The sequence below is a fragment of the Schistocerca nitens genome, chromosome 1 (genome assembly GCF_023898315.1).
Source record: "Schistocerca nitens isolate TAMUIC-IGC-003100 chromosome 1, iqSchNite1.1, whole genome shotgun sequence".
Classification (NCBI taxonomy): domain Eukaryota; kingdom Metazoa; phylum Arthropoda; class Insecta; order Orthoptera; family Acrididae; genus Schistocerca; species Schistocerca nitens.
This window is the reverse complement of record NC_064614.1, coordinates 1,144,897,462-1,144,907,873: the sequence shown is the minus strand read 5'-3', so window position 1 is coordinate 1,144,907,873 and position 10,412 is coordinate 1,144,897,462. Positions and strand designations below refer to the sequence as shown.

The following is a 10,412-nucleotide window of genomic DNA, read 5'->3' as shown; positions in this document are numbered from 1 at the left end:
CCAAAGCGAGGGGAAAGATCCACCGTGGTATAACAATCATGTACGAAAGGTACTACGGAAACAAAGAAAGCTTCATCATAGGTTTAAGAGTAGTCGAATCATAGCTGATAAGGAAAAGCTGAACGAAGCGAAAAAGAGCGTAAAGAGAGCAATGAGAGAAGCATTCAACGAATTCGAACATAAAACATTGGCAAACAATCTAAACAAGAACCCTAAAAAGTTTTGGTCATATGTAAAATCGGTAAGCGGATCTAAATCCCCTATTCAGTCACTCGTTGACCACGATGGCACCGAAACAGAGGACGACCGAAGAAAGGCAGAAATACTGAATTCAGTGTTCCGAAACTGTTTCACTGCGGAAAATCGTAACACGGTCCCTGACTTCAGCCGTCGCACGGACGCCAAAATGGAAAATATTGAAATAAACGATATCGGAATTGAAAAACAACTGCTATCACTTAGTAGCGGAAAAGCATCCGGACCAGACGAGATACCCTTAAGATTCTACAGTGATTATGCTAAAGAACTTGCCCCCTTTCTATCAGCAATTTATCGTAGATCTCTGGAAGAACGTAAAGTACCTAGCGACTGGAAGAAAGCGCAGGTCGTTCCCATTTTCAAGAAGGGTCATAAATCAGATGCGAATAATTATAGGCCTATTTCGCTTACGTCAATCTGTTGTAGAATAATGGAACATGTTTTATGTTCTCGTATTATGACGTTCTTAGATAATACAAATCTCCTTCATCATAACCAACATGGATTCCGCAAACAGAGATCATGTGAAACTCAGCTCGCCCTATTTGTCCAAGAAATTCACAGTGCCGTAGACACTGGCGAGCAGATTGATGCCGTATTCCTGGACTTCAGGAAGGCATTTGATACGGTTCCGCACTTACGTTTAGTGAAAAAAATACGAGCTTACGGAATATCGGACCAGGTTTGTGATTGGATTCAGGATTTCCTAGAAGAAAGAACACAACATGTCATTCTTAACGGTTCAAAATCTGCAGATGTAGAGGTAATTTCGGGAGTACCGCAAGGAAGCGTGATAGGACCTTTATTGTTTACAATATACATAAATGACTTAGTTGACAACATCGGTAGCTCCGTGAGGCTATTTGCAGATGACACGGTTGTCTACAAGAAAGTAGCAACATCAGAAGACTCGTACGTACTCCAGGAAGACCTGCAGAGGATTAATGAATGGTGCGACAGCTGGCAGCTTTCTCTAAACGTAGATAAATGTAATATAATGCGCATAGATAGGGGCAGAAATCCATTCCAGTACGATTATGCCATAGGTGGTAAATCATTGGAAGCGGTAACGACCGTAAAATACTTAGGAGTTACTATCCGGAGCGATCTGAAGTGGAATGATCACATAAAACAAATAGTGGGAAAAGCAGGCGCCAGGTTGAGATTCATAGGAAGAATTCTAAGAAAATGTGACTCATCGACGAAAGAAGTAGCTTACAAAACGCTTGTTCGTCCGATTCTTGAGTATTGCTCATCAGTATGGGACCCTTACCAGGTTGGATTAATAGAAGAGATAGACATGATCCAGCGAAAAGCAGCGCGATTCGTCATGGGGACATTTAGTCAGCGCGAGAGCGTTACGGAGATGCTGAACAAGCTCCAGTGGCGGACACTTCAAGAAAGGCGTTACGCAATACGGAGAGGTTTATTATCGAAATTACGAGAGAGCACATTCCGGGAAGAGATGGGCAACATATTACTACCGCCCACATATATCTCGCGTAATGATCACAACGAAAAGATCCGAGAAATTAGAGCAAATACGGAGACTTACAAGCAGTCGTTCTTCCCACGCACAATTCGTGAATGGAACAGGGAAGGGGGGATCAGATAGTGGTACAATAAGTACCCTCCGCCACACACCGTAAGGTGGCTCGCGGAGTATAGATGTAGATGTAGATGTAGATGTAGATGTATCTTCATGTGTGTACATTATACTGTATAGTATAAGTTCCACAACACAACGTTTATTCACAATGTGTACTACCTCCGTGCTGTCACTAGATTACTCTGATGCACGACTACACTGGCAAGCGGTGTACTGCACGCCAAAGCAACAACAAATGGGATGCTCGGAGGGTGGTGGAGTACAGGAGTTTGCATGAGTCGCAAATCATAAACAAGGCGAAGAGGTAACTGTGGCAGTAGTGGCAACTACGTTGGACGCTTGACTAGGTAGAGCCAGGCCCTGCGCGACGGGCACAATGGGTCATATAACGCATTAGATAAACCTTATTTTGGGTGTGCAGGATAAATAAGACAACCTGACGGGTGTACACCGATCGGTACTGGTTCATATTGTGTACGTAGATACGTAAAACGTGCAAGAGGGAAACCATTATGTGCTTATGAGAGTTGATGGCAGCAGACCGTATTATTCGTTTCGGACCTCTTGATAAGTATAGAGGCGTGATTACACATGCCAATCACATCGCGATTACGGGCTGCATGGGGTTCACGCCTGAGCCTCAGGACGTGCGCTAGCAGCGCATGTCGGGTGTTTCAAGCGTCAACTTCGCGTCTTAATATCTCGGGATGTAATGGGAATATTGCGATGCAATCGACGCCATGGTGTATGTGCTTTGTCATGCTATCCACCGTACCCTGAATGTTGAGGAAGCCTATTTTAAATTTTACTTTTGGCATAGCTTTATTTGCATATTCACTTATCTGACGTAACCTAATGTTACCATACAAAATTTGACCAGGTTGTCCTTGTACTTCTGGGACATCCACTGCAGTCTATACCTATAAATTTTTTGTCACTTCAGTTGAGACATAATCCAAACAGAGCACTGATCTTTCTTCCTTTCCAAGCTCATCTGATATTACTCCAAGAACTGTAAAACTTAAAACACGTTTACCTAGTTTGATAAAGTGCAGTCATGCTTGGTATGTCAGTGTCTGCTATAACTACTGGCGTTAATTATGGCAACATGTTTAAAGCGCTTACAGATAGCTTTGTACTGCTTGTTTGTCTGTTCAACTTCCTTATTCACTCATGACCACTGAGGCAAATCATGTTGATGAGGCACATTAACGATGATCTCATTGATAGGGTTAACACTTAGAGAATCTTCTTCAGTGTCAATATAGCTATCTTCCTCTCGTTTCTGCTGACTTTGCTTGCTCCGACCATTAACACTACAAAGTCTTTGTCCATTAGGACTGTGCTGTCTTTCTTGATTGATGGTGAAACCTCTCATAAACCAGCCCTTAATTTAACGATTCCTTCTATTTCAAACTCATTAGTCATGCACGGCCTACTTTCCATTATCATAGCTGATAATCCTCGTACATAATTGTCTGCGTAAATCTTGATTTTACAATACTTCTTACATATTAGTTTGTTATTTACTAGGTTCAAGGTCTGTTGCACCACCTTATCAGATGAGCATGCTGATACAATTTTTATATCATATCTGTTTTGAAGTGAATCATATTTGTTATTAATTGGTAGAACAAAGTCATGCTCATTTTTATTGTCAGCAAGTCTGCAAAAACTCCCCTTCGTTTTTACAGCTACCCCTCTACGCCATGACCATTTCTTGTGGGCCATTACGGATCTAACCTCATTTTCTGGCAATTCTTCTGTGGTTTTAGACATATTAACACACATCTGCTGATCACTGTCTTCCAAGTTAAGCCTGGCTCTTCTGTTTTCATCACTCAGAAATTTTAAGTCATCTTGCAGCTCAGCAATAATTCACAGTAAAGGTGTGCGCATCAATACGATAGATAACATCGTAAAACATAACATGGTATCTATCGTATTGATGTGCACACCTTGGACAGATCCATTCGGCACTTTCTTCAGGTAGGTAATGTTCGGTAATGTTTGCACATGCAAAATGATTACAACGATCGCACGAATCACGCAAAATACCGTTTCTCACGTTTCTGTCACATTTTACACATTTAATAACACGGATGTATCTGTTGTTTCTGGGAGCTGAATCGCTACTAGCTACAACGGCCGGCACCATAGTGCCATATATCTAGGGTTCAGAAATTAAGAAATTCAGCCTTCATATGCAACTGATGGCTGAATTTCTTAATTTCTGAACAATTCACGGTTGCTGAAGCGCTGTACTATGTTAAAGATTTGTAAATATATCAAGTGGGCTGCATGAGATTGAGTTGACTCTTTGGATTCTAAATGGATACATATTTAAAAACTGGGTTGTTTTGAAAATCAGCCTTATGCAAACACAATTAGTTTATTTTTATATTTAGCGAGACATGTTTCGACATCTACATATTTAGTTTGTTTGACGACAATGAAGCGGTTACAACTATCTTAAGTTTGTCAATGTAGTTTTTTGCTTGTTGTGTGAAATTTAGTGCGTTTTGTATTTGGACAATTTAAGTGACAGACGACAACTGTCTAAGAGTTAGTTCAATGTCGTACGTCAAGTATTGTGATGAGGGAAATGGTTTTGAGAACTATGATTTAAGGTTCGTTTCGTAATTCATGTGAAGGAAATATTTTTGTTTCTAAGTTTTGTCGCGCTATTTATAAACCGTATATTTTGTAAAATGTGTCAAATTGTCATTAATCCTTCCTTACGCAGCATTTTTATCCACGAGTACTTTCCTTGAGATACTAAGGATTGACACATGGTGAGTTTAAATAATGTTTTTAGCCCAGAGAAGTTCTTCCTCTTCTTAATCGAAAGACTGATTTCGTCCACGTTGCAATCGAACATGGAGTTACACAATCGAAGAGAATATCTTTGGTAATATTGACAATTAGTCGTTTATATGGTGACAGTGCTACCAAAGCAGCAGAAGATGTGCGTTGGCGTAACAACTAAGTTACGTAAAAAAATTCACAACAATGTCGCGTAACTTTATTATAAGCAATATTTGTCAGTGTTATGTAAATATGGTGTGATATAGTTTATTTATGCGTGATGTAGACGAAGAAAATCTATGGACAAAAAATCTGTTTGCTGTAGCGCTAAATATTGTTATATATTACTTGCTGACGTGCCGTTTATAGAGAAATGTAAAGCGAAAACGTGTGTGTCGCTCTAACGTTAATGAAGTGTTTGACATATTGCGTGCACTCACGCAGAGGAAATGTGTTGTCTTTTGGATTAAACATTGGCGAATCATCAAGAAACATTTCGAAATTTACGTCCAGGTAGGCTAATATTTTCTTTTGTTTTATAAGTTATAGAAACGGTAGTGTGGCACACGGAAATTTCATAAATCGTAATGCAACTGTGTTGTAATTTTTAATGCATGGTTATCTGACTTGCACATTGCGTTTATATTATGACAGATTATGACCTTGTCGATCTTCTGTGCCACTGTTGACTTATGACGTCGTTGTCGTTTATTCCATGTTTACAGATTTTAATTAGTGTGCTTCAGGATTCATCCTCGTGCAAAGTACACATATGCTTGTCGTTCATTCAAGTTTTGAAGAACTTTCGATCAGTTAAGAATTTAGTTAGGCACCATTACTTTGTATCAATGTTTTTCAACGTAATGCTAATATTCTGATAGAAAATTTGGACAAATAACTTGACGTTTTCTTATTATACACCACATCGTATATCTAAATAAAACGTCACTCATTAGTTTGTAATGAAACATTCGCTTTCGATCATTTTTCCTCAGAATTCACTTTTGTTGTGAGTGAATAACGTGACCTGTTTTTACATTTTCTTCGTGGTGTTCTATCTGTTATTGTATGATTAAGTCAGTAAACAATGTGACAGATTTATCTTGGTATGCAAGCAGTTTATTTTTGATCATATCTTCCTCATAGCAATAGCGGATGAGTGTGGTGAATATGTGCCTTCATTTTGTCAATGCATGTGATTTCAGACGGTTTTAGATAATATTTTTACTTGTCATTTAACTTATTTTAGTAGCTGCTGGACGCATTGTCACAAGAGTTTTGTTTGTTTGTTTACTTTTTGAGATGAATGAGATTTTCTTATTTATTTCTCGTGTCTTACTAAAAGAGTTGTAACATATATTTACATGTTTATTTTACCAGTTTTTCCCCATAGTAAACATTTAAGTCATTGTATGATGGGTTTGACACGAATCATGCTTTAAATTGAATTTTAACTCTACCGTGTAGCGAGATGTCATTGTAATCCAGGAATACATCAACGGCAATGTTTTTGATACAAGATGCCTGCTCTGTATCAATGCATTACTAATTGTGTGCTGATCGCACCTAATTTAGGCAAAATGCTGAACCCAACAAAACACGTAGGCCCATGAGATGGATAATTAACAAGTGTGTTGGTTGCAAGGATTCACCGTGCAATTCACGTGTGACAGTGTCGTGAAAGATGCAACTGCAGGGACAAATAACCACATCATGTTTGGTGATAAGAACAGTCTTGGAGCCAGTGAAGTTTATTTGTAAATATATTGCTCAAAAGTTTAGTGGTAGCTGCTGGAGTGTATCAGCAGAAACTTACATGATCACGTATATATTTGTTCATTTATTCACCATAGAGAAGTAAAGTGGTTTGTTTTGGGGTGTGTACATACACTATGTGATCAAAAGTATCCTGACTCCTGACTGAAAATGAGTTACAAGTTCATGGCGCTCTCCATCAGTAATGCTGGAATTCAATATGGTGTTGGCCCACCCTTAGCCTTGATGACAGCTTCCACTCTCGCAGGCATGTGTTCAATCTGGTGCTGGAAGGTTCCTCGGGGAATGGCATCCCATTCTTCATGGAGCGCTGCATAGAGGAGAGGTGTCGATGTTGGTCGGTGAGACCTGGCATGTAGTTGGTGTTCTAAAACACCCCAAAGGTGTTCTATGGGATTCAGGTCAAGACTCTGCACAGCCCAGTCATTATAGGGATGTTATTGTCGTGTAACCACTCTGCTACAGGCCGTGCATTATGAGCACATGCTCTATCATGTTGAAAGATGCAATCGACACTCCCGAATTGCTCTTCAACAGTGGGAAGCAAGAAGATGCTTAAAACATCAGTGTAGGCCTGTGCTGTGATAGTGCCACACACAACAACAAGGGATGCAAGCTCCCTCCATGAAAAACACGACTACACCATAATACCACTGCCTCCAAATTTTACTGTTTGCACTACCCACGCTGACAGATGACGTTCACCGGGCATTCGTGATACCCACTCCCTGCCCTCAGATCACCACATTGTGTTCCGTAATTTGTCACTCCACACAACGTTTTTCCACTGTTCAATCATCCAATGTTTACACTCCTTACACCAAGTGAGGCATTATTTGGCATTTACCTGCATGATGTGTGGCTTATGAGCAGCCACTCGACCATGAAATCTTAAGTTCTCTCACCTCCTGCCTAACTGTCATAGTACTTGCAGTGGATCCTGATGCAGTTTGGAATTCCTGTGTGATTGTCTGGATAGATGTCTGCCTATTACACATTACGGCCCTCTTCAACTGTCGGCGGTCTCTGTCAGTCAACAGATGAGGTTGGCCTGTACGCTTTTGTGCTGTATGTGTCCCTTCACATTTCAGCTATCACATCAGAAACAGTGGACCTAGAGATGTTTCGGAGTGTGGAAATCTCTCTGCGTACAGACCTATGACACAAGTGACACCTAATCGTCTGACCACGTTTGAAGTCTGTAAATTCCACGGAACACCCCATTCTCCTCTCTCATAATGTCTAATCACTACTGAGGTTGCTAATATAGGGTACCTAGCAGTAGGTGGTAGCACAATGCACCTAATATGAAAAACATATGTTTTGGGGGGTGTCCGGATACTTTTGATCACATAGTGTATTTCATATTACTTCTCATAACTTTGTATTAACAATTACAAACAGTAAAGATAAAAAATTATATTGCTGAATTACTGACACATAATACAGTAATACTCTTCGTACAAATGAAAATAGTTTATTTCACTGAAAGGAATTACTTAATACTATAAAAACATTAGGCATAATGACGAGAAACTTCTTCAAGGCCATTTCAAAGCATTTTCCACTTGAGATTTTTAAATTTGTCAGAAGTTTGTTATAGAATTTGATCCCTGTGTAATGGGAGCTGTTGTCTGTGCTTTTCGTGTTAGGCCTGTGTCTTTCCAGATGATTATCAAAATGTTTCGTAGTATTGTAAATGTGCACATCTCTATTTAGACTATTACACTGCTTGTTTTTAAAAGTTAGTATATAGTATTAGTAGAATCTTACTTTTGAAAATCTCAGTGCAGTACCCATTATAGCTAAGTTTACAGGTGAACATTACAGTAGGCATTGTCCGTATCAGTTCAGGCAAGTTAGGAAAAAGACTAACCTTCATAGTCTCAGATGTTATTGAATTTAGCATATGTTAAAATGAAGGATTAAGTGTTGTTGTTGTTGTTGTTGTTGTTGTGGTCTTCAGTCCTGAGACTGGTTTGACGCAGCTCTCCATGCTACTCTAACCTGTGCAAGCTGCTTCATCTCCCAGTACCTACTGCAACCTCCAGCCTTTTGAATCTGTTTAGTGTATTCATCTCTTGGTCTCCCTCTACGATTTTTACCCTCTATGCTTCCCTCCAATACTAAATTGGTGATCCCTTGATGCCTCAGAACATGTCCTACCAACCGATCCCTTCTTCTAGTCAAGTTGTGCCACAAACTTCTCTTCTCCCCAATCCTATTCAATACCTCCTCATTAGTTATATGATCTACCCATATAATCTTCAGCATTCTTCTGTAGCACCACATTTCGAAAGCTTCTATTCTCTTCTTGTCCAAACTAGTTATCTTCCACGTTTCACTTCCATACATGGCTACACTCCATACAAATACTTTCAGAAATGACTTCCTGACACTTAAATCTATACTCGATGTTAACAAATTTCTCTTCTTCAGAAACACTTTCCTTGCTATTGCCAGTCTACATTTGATATCCTCTCTACTTCGACCATCATCATTTATTTTGCTCCCCAAATAGCAAAACTCCTTTACTACTTAAAGTGTCTCATTTCCTAATCTAATTCCCTCAGCATCACCCGACTTAATTCGACTACATTCCATTATCCTCGTTTTGCTTTTGTTGATGTTCATCTTATATCCTCCTTTCAAGACACTGTCCATTCCATTCAACTGCCCTTCCAGATCCTTTGCTGTCTCTGACAGAATTACAATGTCATCAGCAAACCTCATGGTTTCCTTTACTGCTTGCTCAGTACACAGATTGAATAACATCGGAGGTAGGCTACAACCCTGTCTAACTCCCTTCCCAACCACTGCTTCTCTTTCATGCCCCTCGACTCTTATAACTGCCATCTGGTTTCTGTACAAATTGTAAATAGCCTTTCACTCCCTGTATTTTACCTCTGCCACCTTCAGAATTTGAAAGAGAGTATTCCAGTCAACATTGTCAAAAGCTTTCTCTAAGTCTACAAATGGTAGAAACGTAGGTTTGCCTTTCCTTAATCTAGCTTCTAAGATAAGTCGTAGGGTCAGTATTGCCTCACGTGTTCCAATATTTCTACGGAATCCAAACTGATCTTCCCCAAGGTCAGCTTCTACCAGTTTTTCCGTTCGTCTGTAGAGAATACGCGTTAGTATTTTGCATCCGTGACTAATTAAACTGATAGTTCGGTAATTTTCACATCTGTCAGCACCTGCCTTCTTTGGGATTGGAATTATTATATTCTTCTTCAAGTCTGAGGGTATTTCACCTGTCTTATACATCTTGCTCACCGGATGGTATAGAGTTTTCTCAGGACTGGATCTCCCAGGGTTGTCAGTAGTTCTGAAGGAATGTTGTCTATTCCCGGGGCCTTGTTTTGACTCAGGTCTTTCAGTGCTAAACTCTTCACACAGTATCGTATCTCCCATTTCATCTTCATCTACATCCTCTTCCATGTCGATAATATTGTCCTCAAGTACATCACCCTTGTATAGACCATCTATATACTCCCTCCACCTTTCTGCTTTCCCTTCTTAGCTTAGAACTGGGTTTCCACCTGAGCTCTTGATATTCATACAAGTGATTCTCTTTTCTCCAGAGGTCTCTTTAATTTTCCTGTTGGCAGTATCTATCTTACCCGTAGTGAGATAAACCTCTACATCCTTACATTTGTCCTCTAGCCATCCCTGCTTAGCCATTTTGCACTTCCTGTCGATCTCATTTTTGAGACGTTTGTATCCCTTTTTGCCTGCTTCATTTACTGCATTATTATATTTTCTCCTTTCATCAATTAAATTCAATATTTCTTCTGTTACCCAAGGATTTCTACTAGCCCTCGTCTTTTTACCTACTAGGTCCTCTGCTGCCTTCACTTCTTCATCTCTCAAAGCTACCCATTCTTCTTCTACTGTATTTCTTTCCCCCATTCCTGTCAATTGTTCCCTTATGCTCTCCCTGAAACTCTGTACAACCTCT

General features: G+C 39.8%; 1 protein-coding gene across 1 annotated transcript in view; it reads left to right on the top strand.

The window, feature by feature from the left end:
* The first annotated feature begins 5,006 nt into the window (after window positions 1-5,006).
* The window catches only part of LOC126199686 (protein dopey-1 homolog), a 376,916-nt gene continuing 371,510 nt past the window's right edge, over window positions 5,007-10,412 (top strand). Inside the window, exon 1 of the mRNA XM_049936615.1 lies at window positions 5,007-5,188. The gene's annotated coding sequence lies outside the window, so the exon portion shown is untranslated. The remainder of the gene's footprint in view (window positions 5,189-10,412) is intronic.